At 40.6% G+C, this 12,938-nt stretch overlaps 1 long non-coding RNA gene across 1 annotated transcript; it reads left to right on the top strand.

Moving 5' to 3' along the window:
• Nucleotides 1-9,440: 9,440 nt before the first annotated feature.
• On the top strand, nt 9,441-11,063 carry LOC147254160 (uncharacterized). Its single transcript, XR_015118023.1, has 4 exons — nt 9,441-9,583; nt 9,673-9,786; nt 9,970-10,095; nt 10,847-11,063. It is a non-coding gene; the product is annotated as an uncharacterized LOC147254160 (long non-coding RNA).
• The last annotated feature ends 1,875 nt before the right edge of the window (nt 11,064-12,938 follow it).

Genomic DNA, 12,938 nt, shown 5'->3' with positions numbered 1-12,938 from the left:
TAAAATGACCAGTGCACAAGCATTTCAACTGTTAATACAGAAGAAAAAGGACTGGAGATTTAAAAAGCAGAATACTGATTATCATGCTGAAAATACCCTCTGAACACACAACTGGCATGCAGCCCAACACAGACGGAGCTGATGGAGAAGGTCACTCCTCTCCGGACGAGTCACTTTGCGTGTACAAGCCTGCTGTACTCTTTTTGTTTTATTTTGAAAGAAAGAAATAAAGAAAAAGAGTCAGTCCTTACTAACCTTCTGAACCACCAGCCTGCACAGGTGAATTAAGGGAGAGTGCTGACCCCAGACATTAATCAGTGTGCAAGAAAATAATACTGCTATTATGTGCCCAATGTTATCTTGGCTGTTGTTATAAATTATCTAGAGGCATATTTCATGACATCAGCATCAAATTTTTACATGGGTAGCCATTTCTGCTACCCTGCTTCTAGAAAATAATGAAGCAGTCTTTTTAAACTAAAAAAAGCAAGGCCATTAGTCACTGCTTCTTACTTTAAGAGGAAAACCATACTCTTTCTGTCATACTGTGCATTAGGAATCACTAAGGATTCATTGGTTTAGTTCAAAGGTCTGCACGAGTGACATGTTTACCATGTTAAAACTGACACTTTTATCAAACTTCACATCAGGCTGCAGGATCATTTTGCAGAATTCATTTGACCAATACAAATGCATTTACATTATTCATCTTTCTTAATCCAAATGATTCTCTCTACATCTACCTAACTCACAGAGACACACACATGCCTGCAGTAATATTGTGCTGGTGATCTCATGTTTGGTAGAAAACAGGTGCTCATGAATATTCAAAATAGGGGAGGTGGTCTGAATGTCTGCTTTTCAACCTAATAAACATTACCCACATGCATATGTGTGTGTGTGTGTGTGTGTGTGTGTGTGTGTGTGTGTGTGTGTGTGTGTGTGTGGGCTGGTAGGAGGTGTTAAGTATTGTGAAGAATGTTTATCTGCATATTGTGCGTGTGTGTGTGTATTCTGCATGCCCACGCGTACAAACTGCAAGCGTGTTCATGTATCAATGTTCCAACTATTGCACCTTCAATTAAGTGTCAGAATACCCCCTTCACTATGAGTGTCTCATCTCTCATTTGTATGCAAGATCTGAGTGACCACAGGGAAACAAAATTTAGCAGGATTAATTCACAACAGCTTTCAGTTTTCTTTGTGCCAACAATGTTGCAGTTTCAAGGTCGCTCTCAAGGTTATTTTCTTCCGTAATGGCTCAGAGAAATGACATTAATCGTGCTGTGGGAAAAGGTTGGGTGTGCAGATTGACGTGTTCCTCTAGACGTTGTGATTTGATCACACAACAAAGTCCTTGACATCCTTTTTTTTTTTTTTAAACCAGTAATGACATCTTTTTTTTTCTGTAAAATATGCTCAGTCGGGGTGGTGGGCAAAAAGGGATTTGTGCTTCTTTGTTTGAATGTTCAAGAAAAGGTTAAAAAATATATAATAACAATAATTTTGTGTATGTGTATATATATATATATATATATATATATATATATATATATATATATATATATATATATATATACATACACACACATATTCAACCTCCCATCTATTTCTTCCACGTATGAACACATCTAAATCTAAATTGTGTAGAAATATCTGATGTTTTTGCAGCATAAATGCACACTATACTTAAGAATACATGGAATTTCTTTCTGCATATTTTTGCTTGAACAGAATATCGATGTGTTTATGCACATTAACTATTAACAGGCTTGCATGATCCTCCCACGCGCTGTGTCCCCTTTGTGAAACTTCTGGCAGTCAGGTGAAAAAGATGTGGCTGACAACTCCACATGTGACAGAGGCAACATGCAGTCGTCCGCGGGGCTCCCTGGGGTGGTGGAGGGGGGTGGAGCAACAACTGGGACAGCTTGGTAGGGTGAAACAGCGATACAGTGTATGAGTAGGGGGAAAAATAGGCGAAAGGCAAACAATACAAATTAAAAAAAATCGTATTAAATAAATCACTATGAATTAAAATTTAATTTTAAGACACTAGACCTTTGAGAAGTTACCTACATTAATAACAATGGAAGTTGTGTTGCATGTTATAGAACTTCTCTGTTGTCATTGTAGTTTAATTCCATCTGATTTTCCAAAAGTTTTGTTAGTTAAGCTTCCTCTGAATCACAGCTGAGCCTGAGCTACCATTGTGTGTGTGTGTGTGTGTGTGTGTGTGTGTGTGTGTGTGTGTGTGTGTGTGTGTGTGTGCGTGCGTGTGGGTGATGAGCGTTATTCATGTGTTTTTCTTGACAAACACAGAGTATAGACTATCGCTGTTCTGCCTCTCTCCCTGGCTTGTTCGTTAAAAAAAACAGCAACAGAACCGTTTCCCTAATCAACATGAATAATGAAGCACTTGTTTGTTTTCACGGCAAACAGAAGAAAACCATGTCTGGGCTCCACAAATGCTTTGACATGTATGTATGTGTGTGCGTGCATGCGTGTGCACGCCAGCCACAAACACAACATAAGTATTGGAGTGTGTTTGATGAGTCCTACATGGAAATATTTTATGTATGAAAGTTACAATACAAATAAGCTTGTAATTAATTATTGAATATCAGATTTGTATGTGATTTATGTGGGTGTTGCTGCTGAAAACTTTATACATGTATAAAATAAAAACAAAATGAAGTACGGCGACAAATTGGGCTACACGAATGGGCAGTCATTTTTACATTTTCAGGGAATAAAAATACTTTCATGTGTCTGGCACTGCTGTTTATAGTAGCAAAATTATGAGCATATTGTGTCTAATCCTAGTCAGTCTGTAGAGTTGTGTGTGTGTGTGTGTGTGTATGTGTGTGTGTGTGTGTGTATGCAGTGTGTTCAGGTGCTGCTAGTGGTTTGAGATATACTTGAGAGGAGCACTGTGTCTCATTGGATGGGATTTAGCAGAAAAGCTGTACCTGTCTCTTTTCATCTCTCTGTTTACATTTTCTTTGTTCTTTTCTTTCTCTCTCTCTGTCACTTCACCACTGGTTGAAAAGCTTTCTGTCAGTGTGTCCCTTTTCATCTCTTCATCTCTGTCATTTGTCAGTTCTACTTTTTTCTTTCCTTTCTTCACCTCCTTGTTTTCAGGGGCTGATCTCTTTGGCGTATTCCAAAAAAAACAAAACAAAACAAAAACAAAGGTGTTCTGCTAATGTGCCTTAGTGTGTGGTCATTATGTCTGAGCAAGATGTCTGTGTAGGTTCTCATTCATCCAGGTCATCGTAGATCGAAGCGAAGTAAAATCTGGTCAACTGGACGTAAGTTTATCTTGAAGACGTTTCACCTCTCATCCGAGAGGCTCCTTCAGTTCTAGTGAAGAGTGTGGAAACTCCAGCTTATAAACCTATGTGGGAGTGGTCAGTGCTATTGTGGTGGAAACGACCCTCCCGAGACTCACCTGGCCTCCCCAAACGACAGTCGTTGTGCGGTGTCAGGGAGTTTCAGGGGTGGTCGTTAGGGAGTTTCACCGACCACTCAGATGCTAATGGGCTGTGCTGGCAGCAGCCGTTCCACATGGGTCTTTCAGCTGAGCTCTTTGGGGAAGCTTTGAAAGGACTTGGTTGTAAATAGGTGAAAGGAAATGTCGCAGTCCACCTCCTCTGTTCAAAGATGGTTTCTCTATCCTGACGTGGATGGCTTCAACGTCAGGATAGAGGGTAGAGGGTGGATGGCTTCCACGTCAGAGGTGAAACGTCTTCAAGATAAACTTACGTCCAGTTGACCAGATTTTACTTCGCTTCGATCTATGTCTGAGCAGTGAAACTATTTCATAGGATCTTACAATGTAATCCATATCCAGACTGCAAGGTAACAACTGTTCACAGGTGGGCCAGCATCTGATGAGCCTCCATTAGTTGGGTCACGTCTCCATGCACGCACATTTGCATCTATAAGTGAGAGTCAGTTCACAGGAGCTGCTATTAACTGAGGGGAAGTGGCAACAGCAGTATTCATCCTCTGAGAATAATTTCACGGTCACCCACGACTCCAGGCTACATTCATTTCCTACATCAGTGTGTGTGTGTGTGTGTGTGGGGGGGGGGGGGGGTGAAGTTAATTTACCTTTTTATATAAATCAATGACAATTAGCCGTGTTTGTGTGAATGGTGTTTTGTTCTCAGTCCATGCTGAACATTGTGTTCGTATAATCGTGAAAACACAGACATGCAATCTGATGTTTCAGTCACTTTCCCAGTTTTGTTTTTGCCTGGCGATAATTTCACATACTTGACGATTGAATAATGTTGAAGAATTGAGATGTGACAAGCAAGTCATTGAATGAATTTTTTTGTGCTCTTCTTCCGCGGAGCACCCATGAGTCACACTCTGAAAAAGAAACTTGAGCGGCAGCTGGTGCAGTCCCTTGGTTGTCCGTCAGATGGTTTTAATGATAAGTAAATATGTTTTTACCGGTGTTTAAATTTTATCTGGGATGTTATCACAAAGTTGGCTTCTAGCACTTGCAGGGTTGCTGGTTGGATTGCCTCTTCTAAGCGTTTAGTCTCTAGGACTGCCTGCTCTGAGTCAAAAAGGCCAAACGTTTAAGAGAAAACGGCATGCTTGAGCCGCTGCGACTGAAAGAGAATGTCTGACATCGTGTCAACACGTCCAAAGTGTGTCATGAATGGCATCTGTGTATTCAAAAACCATCTTTCGTTTTTGGCTCAGTGACAATCTTCCATGTGATCAACTGAAGAATTACAAAAAAACAACAGATGGACGAGACAATGAAGAGAATATTGAAATGGGGAAATCCTGCCTTTAAGCCATGCAAAGAAGAAGAACTACAGACAGTAAATATTGTTAACTCTTACATATTACCTCAATAACTGGTTGTTCTAGTCCATAAGAAGCCAAAGCAAACTGCGTTAATGTGCATTCCGGTGTGTTGATTAGTAGATTACATTTAGATTTAATGACTTAAAATAACTATAAAAAACAAAACACAAAGAAAAAAGAAAAGGAAGGAGTTTAGTTTAATGTACGGTACAGGTTCTTCATTAACAGGAAATATCTCCACATGCAAGAACAAATGGGAACTTGAGTACTGTAACTGTGTCCCGCAACCAACCAAGTAACAGTTTCTCAACAACACAGCTAAGGAAGAGAAACAGGAATAGAAGTATTAATTTAGCAATCATGAAATGGTCAAACAATCATTTCATTCTCATTTCCTCTCTTGGATTTATACGCGGCTGGAGTAAAGGCATTTGTCCTGTGGGTTGGTTTTAATTGAGTGTAGAACAGGCTGTGTTCACAAAAGGAATGGTTTCATTAGCCGGCACACAAGTGTCTCAAGGTTCCTACCCATGATGAAAGAACAGCGCACCAGATCTTCTGATTGTGTTATATGAGATTATATCCTCGCTCGCTCCAAAAGGTTTCCCATAAAACCTATCTCATCGCCCGGAGACCCGTGATGTAAGCAGCATGAGTGCAGGAGGCTGCATGCAAAGAAGCAAAAGACCTGCAAAAAAAAATGTTCCAGAGGAGGAAATCTGATCAAGAAAGGACAAGATGGTTTGAAAAAAGTTATCAGGACCTGCTAGTGTCTGACTGAATAAACTCCTACTGCACTCGGTGAGTTTAGGCGAACTATAATGGAAGTCTGGTGATCTCGTGCAGTTAATCACCAATCACATCAACCAACAAATGGTTATCAGTGATCCACATCCCTCAAGGCTTGAGCAGGGAAATTGAGCGCATCATCAGGCACCCTCAGAGCAGAGGAACATTTTTATAGCTCTGATAATTGCAGAAACCACTGCCTTTTTGGCATGTCTTGAACACAAGTGCATGTTAGTTCCACAAAATGTTTGATGAACCTTTCAGGCTCTTTCCCAGCACAATAGGACCCACGCTGATTGCTGATTGATCGAAGACCAGACAATGCAGCGCAAGTAACCGCCACTGCGTGTCCACCAGCTGACAACACTTGACCATTCTAACTGAAAATGGCCGTACAAGAGCGTAGTTCTACAGGGTAGCTTCCTGTTGCCTGATAGCTTGGTCCAAGTGCACCTATTCACAATGTATGGGCTTATAAAAGAATTGGCTGTTATTCAGCATCTTAATAGAAACTATGCCTCAAGGCGCACTCTTTTTGTCTCTCGACTTCTCTATAGACCTGCAGAATCGTAACACAGTCAGCAATCAAAGGAGTGACTTCCTCGGCAAATGGTGTAAAATAAAGTTAACACAACAGAAATATTGTCTGAGAACCAGATTTAACCGAAGTCTAACTCACTCAACAGCCCAGTGGATTATAGCCAAAATGTCCCCATCTTCATAAAATGTCCTTATTTCAAAAGGTCTAAAGCATAAATTGGTCCTGAGAAAGATAGATGTACAGGAACACACACACACACACACACACATCAGACCATGCTTAATTAGTTATTTCCGGAGATAGTGGGGAGTTAAATGCCAACCATCCGTCAGTGGTCCGCTGTCTGAAACCACTCTCTCTCTCACTCTCTTTTATCCTCCTTCCATCTCTCTCTCTCGCTCTTTTTCATCGTCCTTCCATCTCTACTTTCATTTCTACTCTTTTGTTTTATGTCCCTCCCCTCTTTGTCTGAACTCTCAACTTCATCTCTCACACTCCTATTTTCATATGCTCACCTCCATCTTTTTCCACATTTTTCTTTCCATTAATACCTCCAATTTCACATCCCCCACATCACTTCTCTCTCCCTCTCAATCTCTCCGACTGTGAGCAGTTGGAGACGTCACTAACCTTTCATGACCTTTATCTGGAACAGGTCTGTGTGTGTGTGTGTGTGTGTGTATGATGGTATTTGTCTTCATAAATAAATAATAAGATGTACTATTATGTGAACTAGGAATGGTCCATACCATTTTAAACCCCATTTAATGAGCAGAAAAGGTGATAATCAAAGTTTATTGCAGTATGTCTGAGGGAAGGAAAAGAGAAGTAAAGTAAGTATTTTATACATAAAGTTTTCATTTTGCAATGAATGTGTGTGTGTGTGTGTGTGTGTGTGTGTGTGTGTGTGTGTGTGTGTGTGTGTGTGTGTCACTGAAACACTGTGCTGGTGAGTAAAAGATAGGTGGCAAATGAACCGATGAAATGAACACAAAAAGGGAAAAAGTACAAGTTTGTCAATGCAATCTCAAAAAAAAATAACACCACAGCTGAGTGAAATGAAATTAATTCTTGAATGATGATGTTTTATGTTGGACTGCACAATCATTGAAATAATTCTGATCCTGATTTTGGCTTTGCACAATTAAATAAACATCATCAACTCTCATAGTGACATTAATAATGTGTACTTTGCTTTTGCTGACTTTGAACAGCTGTCATACTGCTGCGTGCGTGCGTGCGTGCTCAGCAACAGCAACCTGTCCAAAAATGTCCTGGCTGTGGTCCAGAGTAGGAGAGCAGACAGGTAAAATTAAAATCAAAAGTCAGATGCAAAGAGTAAGCAGATGATAAAAATTCTATAAAATGCAGTTTAATTCATGCATGAGAGACGAGCAAAATAACGTTGCCCAGCCTTGACTCAGACGTGCCCTCCATGCCCCCCCCCCCAAAAAAATTCATGTATTTATGCTATGATGCATTCACATTACATTTGCCGAAGGTATTTGTGATATATAACTGGATTATTTAAATCTTACTTAATGAGAGATTGGCTGTGAGTAATAACTTTATTTTTATGTGCATTAGCAAAAATGTAGCAAGGAAATTAAATAAATTCCAAGGAGTAATGAAAATATTTTTGCTTAATCAATCAATAACTAGACAAGGTCAGTTTCCTGCAACTGCTGGTTCTTCTTCTTCAGAAGAGCATGTACACCTCACAGCAGTGATCGTTTGAGCTACATGCTCAAGCTGCGGTTGAATAAACCTCCAAAAGGGGAGTACAGACCTTCAACCGTTTCCTGTCAGAGGAAAGATCCCCCGTGATAAAGAGGATGGTGTAATGATATATTCCCTCTCCAAGTGAATTGGATTGACAGATATGAAAGAAGTTCCTTGCTAGCAGCAACTGGCTGATTGCAATTTGTTTTGTCATTGAAGACTCAGAAAAATGGTATCAAAGTTGTTGTATATTAAAGTTATTACTGACCCAAATCTCAACCCAGTTTAACACCTTCGAAAGATTTTGGGGTGACACATAAGACAGCGAGAAAGTTCATATTTTTGATGATTTTTCTTTAAAAGAAAAAGAAATGTAACCATGAGCTAAACATCAAATGCAAGAGCATCCTCCAGAGGAGTAGCACTCCCTCCTCAAGTGGAGATCAGAAATCAGGAGGACAGAAGTGTTGTTCGTGTCCCAGTCTGGATTTACCTTTGGATCCCACCTGTTTGTTGAAACGCAAGCTGAAAATAACTTTGTTTACCCCTGTCTTGCTTTGGTGCTACCTCTGTATTAATGGCAGCAATGACGCTCACGCACTCTTGTACGCAGTCTTGAATGAAACTGGCCGAATCTGAAAAATGCAAACATTTAACTCATACGACTGCAGCTCATCTCCCACTAAACCGCAGGATAAACCCTTCATGATGGGTCCTGTAGTGTCATTTAAATATGAAGTGATCGATAAACGGAACAGTGGCTACCTAAAGTTACAAGACATGGCAATGCAATAGAGATGAAGTAGAAGAAAGTGACCATAGATGTATGTCATACTGCATGTGCTCTTGCTCCAGACAGTAAACGCCATGGCATCAAGAGATTTGGAGGGTGCATCATTTCCATTTGCATCATGGCTGACTCACTTTAGTTTTCTGTGAATCAACATGACAATCCATTCTTGGGCCTGGTTGCATTTGCTGAAAGCTGTTAGATGTTTTGTTCCTGTCAAAGCCCCCCCCCATCCCCCCCACCCACCCCGTTGGTGAGGATCACGAAGGAGTCACTCATATGACTGGAGTGACTAAGCTAATGGGGAGCTTTCTCTGAAAGCACTGGTAGACCAGACCTCACTAGGAGTCCTCACTTCACTCTGGAGTCTGACTGGGTGAGTCTGGCTAACTCAAGGCCACCAAAACATTTGTCCCTGACGCTTCTGTAGCTTTTGAATTGTTTGTAAAGGGAATGTTGCATTTATATGATACATCACAAACACCAGCTAGCATGACAAGATGGCATCTTTTAGGTGACCAAATGCTGAAAAATGTTCCACTTTGAGGACAATGCAACACTTGTCACCGTCACTTGAGGAAGGGCAGTACAAATACAATGAATACCAACTGTCAGGTGTGCTGAATTACCTTAGCAACAGAGCAGTTCAACCAGACTTACATTTCCTTGGCTACAAAATCTCACAATCCCACAAAATCAGTTGGTCTGTCTTCTCTACCTTCGGTTTAGTGATTCTTTTGTCCAGAACAAGAGACACAGGAGGTACTCTATCTTTTTGCCAACATTCTGTATCATAGCAACAAAAGCAACTCAGCCTGACAAATGCTACAGTTCCAAAGAGCTCTCAAATACTCCCTGATGTGCACTTTCAGAGGAGGGCCTGATGTTTTGAACTGGACAAAAAGGTTTGGTGGATTTTGTTTCTTTTGGATGATGACGATCCTCACCCTGGTCAGTGTCTCTGGTTGATTCAAAACCTTAACATATCCTCCAGTTTTAATGAGCAACAGCGGCCTCTGCTGACAAGTGCTGAAGTGCAGGACACTGGTGTATTCAGAGAAAAGTGCCTCACTAGTGTGACATGATTTTCAGCAACACAACTGAGCTGGTAAGGCTTTTGATTATGACAGGATAATTCTTCATGCTAACGATAAGGAGTTGTTTTTGTGTTCAACTAAAGTTTCTATGAGTTGGAATGACGCTGATCAACTTTTGCAATAGTTGTTTTTTTTCCCCTCATGTTCTTGTCGGAGCTTCCTCCATAAACATTATTGTGATATCTTAACTGCAGGCCAACTGACGGCAGCACAACAAGCAATCATATTACAAGTGAGCAGGCTTCCGCAGCTCGGAGGAGGAATTAAAGAGACAATTGCTCAATCACAGGTCACTTTACCATCAACATGAGGCTGAAACGGTTAGTTTGAGCTAAACATTGCTGCATAATTTTTAGAAGTAAGTTGGCATCCCCGCTGCTAATTGTGTTATTCCAATATTTCACTGTGACTTCTACTGGTTGCATATGTGTCATCGTCTTCCTATTATATTAATGTGTTCCCTGTAGGGAGTGTGTGAGCTCAAAAGACCCTCAGTGGGAACTTGCAGTGGAGCTCCAAGCTCTCTCTCCCAGGAGTTACATAAATAAATACTGCAGTACTTTATCAAACAATTTACACAACTTGGTTTCATGCAGCATTTCACTTTTATTTGTCCCAGCTCACATTACAGGGGAGGAAAAATATTGTAGCCTCCCCAAGACTTGCTGTGGTACATTCTGCATTGCATTTTACACTGGTCAAGCCTTCGCCTCCTGAACAAAAGGCTGTTGTCAGGCTCACACAGCTACAGTCGTATCTTCATAAGTAAATTCATTTTCCTGTACATATGTTTCTATGTGTGTGGAGATTTTGCATTTTTTTTTTAATTATTTGAGGATATTTTCAAGCGTTTATACATCAGAAAAATAAAGCAAATAGAGGACAGATTAAGTGAAGTGATCGTACATGCAACATTTCATATAAATACAAAAGATAGATTCATGGACACTCAGAAATTGAAATCATGTATTCATAGTAAATAGTGGTGGCAAAAAACATGAGTTAGACTGAGCATATTTCATCAAACTGGCTTTTGCATGAGAATGTTAAATGTTGTATCATTTCTTTCAGGTTCTTGAGACCTGGAAAAACATTGTTGTTGCTACACCTCGACAAAGAAAATGCGCAGTGCAGTGTGTTGGTGTTTGTCTGTATTGTACTCTGCCACAGAGTAACTATGCCAACTCAGAGAGGGGAAAACGAGGAGCAGGGGAATGCAGTGAATGAGATAAATGTTTTTTCTTCAAAAGGAGCCCAGCCTGTGGCGCCGTGCTCCTTCTCTTTTTTCTCCTCGTTTAATTAAGAAAGCAATCCCTCCTTCCCCTGAGCTCCTTCACTCTTAGTCTCACTTGTTCTGGCAGAAGCCACGTTTAATAAATGATCATGATGATAATGGCTGGTGACAGGGCGGTGTGTGTATATGTGTGTGTAGGCATATTGAGTGTACATGCGAGTGTGGCTGTCAACACCACTCTAACACATATAGCTGCTGTGGTACAGTAACTTAGAATCAACATTTAACATGCGATGTAGTAAATTCAACGTACCGGCAAAGAGGACAGACTACAGTTACAAAAAAAGTGTGTCAAATAGTTGTCTTTTTTTGTATTTCATCATTCTCATTCATAACTTCCTGATGCTTCATTACCGTCCTACATATTTGAACTACAATCTCTCTGTAAAATAATGCATAAGCTACAAAAGTTGAACTTACTGCTGAAAATAAATACTTCCACTTATTCACCTTCATGTCTTTGAAACCCTTGCTGTGAATATATGAAAGTGAGAAAAATGACTGCAGATGGAAGCTGTTATGTTGAGGAGAAAAACACAAGCAAAGGAAACCCAGCGTTGACACGTTGTACAACATAGTCATTCACAGCAGCTAGTTAGAACTCTGACTTTTCAGAAGTGAGCCCAGGGTGTTTTCTTTTACGCATTAGGATCTGTGTAAAAGACACTGGTGTGTTCAGTAAGGTTTGCCATTACTGTTGTATAAAGGCATCAGGATGAATGGGGAGTGTAGTCACTCTACAGCTGATCTGTGGTGACATTTGTTGGGGGTGGAGTAGTGGTGGGCATGCAGGGGAGGAGGAGGAGGAGAGACAAGATGAAAGCGGAGGTGAAGAATGTGGGAAATGGGGAAAAAAAAAGGCAGAGAAAAATCCTGGTTTTGAAAGGGAAAATGTAGCAGAAATTACACAAACGTTGGAGAATTGAAACAAGGAGGAGGGCTAGAGTTAAAGACAAAAGGAAAGAATAAAGTGAACAAAGCTGTAAAAAAAGAGCAAGAATAAAGCAAAGAAGGGAGTTGGATCGTGGAGAATATAGTAGATGAGAAGGTTGGGGAAAGTACACAGATAAAACAAGAGTGACCTCTCGTGATCTCACAAATCCAGCTGTGTTGTGAGGTAAATGTATGGCTGTCATGATCCATATGCTCGTATTTGCTAGCATGACCTAGAAACCTCTAGTCTTTGATAATAGTTGGGTGAGTTTTTTGCTTAATCTCCTGCACATGTCCATCCATCACAGCCCATCACGAGTCCTGGTCACATACAGAGAAAAGAAAATCTTGGAGAAAAGAGTGGTTGGAAGAACTGATTACATGTTGGTGAAGAGCACTCAAAGATCCCCATAAGTGCCAAGCCTGCCAGGAATAGATACATTTAGGGGAAAGGGAAAAAAAAACTATTGGCCAAAACCAGATGGAGTCAGACAAATGCCAAAAATGACAGAGGGATATCCCTGGATCTCTGTGCCCCACTTGTGATTACTGTTGCAGAAGCATATTTAATTCATCCACTCCTTCACTTCCTCCCTTCCGCCCCCTCTTTCTGCTTGCTTAACATCCCTTTCGTTACAGGCTAGCGCACATGCAAGCTCAAGGGCTCTTGCTTATTTCTTTTCCATACATTTTTTCTCCTTTTATTGTTATTCTCTGCTTGTTATCCTTCCAATTCATTTTTGCTCCGTCTTCTGCTTTCTCCTGCCCCTTTACCCTCATACGTTTTACAACCAATTACTCTAATTACCAGAGTCATGTTGCAGTGACATATATCAAACTGTATTGCATATGGAGGACAAGACATTATATATAATAAATGGAGCTGGATAGATGTGGTGCTGTGCGGTGAAATAGACTGTTGTGCGCAGTCATTTG

Source organism: Aulostomus chinensis, chromosome 10 (assembly GCF_037954235.1).
Source record: "Aulostomus chinensis isolate RoL2024-O1b breed Wild chromosome 10, RoL_Achi_v1.0, whole genome shotgun sequence".
In the NCBI taxonomy this organism is placed as follows: Eukaryota; Metazoa; Chordata; class Actinopteri; order Syngnathiformes; family Aulostomidae; genus Aulostomus; species Aulostomus chinensis.
Note: the sequence above shows the minus strand (reverse complement) of the source record. Positions and strands in the feature narration are given on the sequence as shown.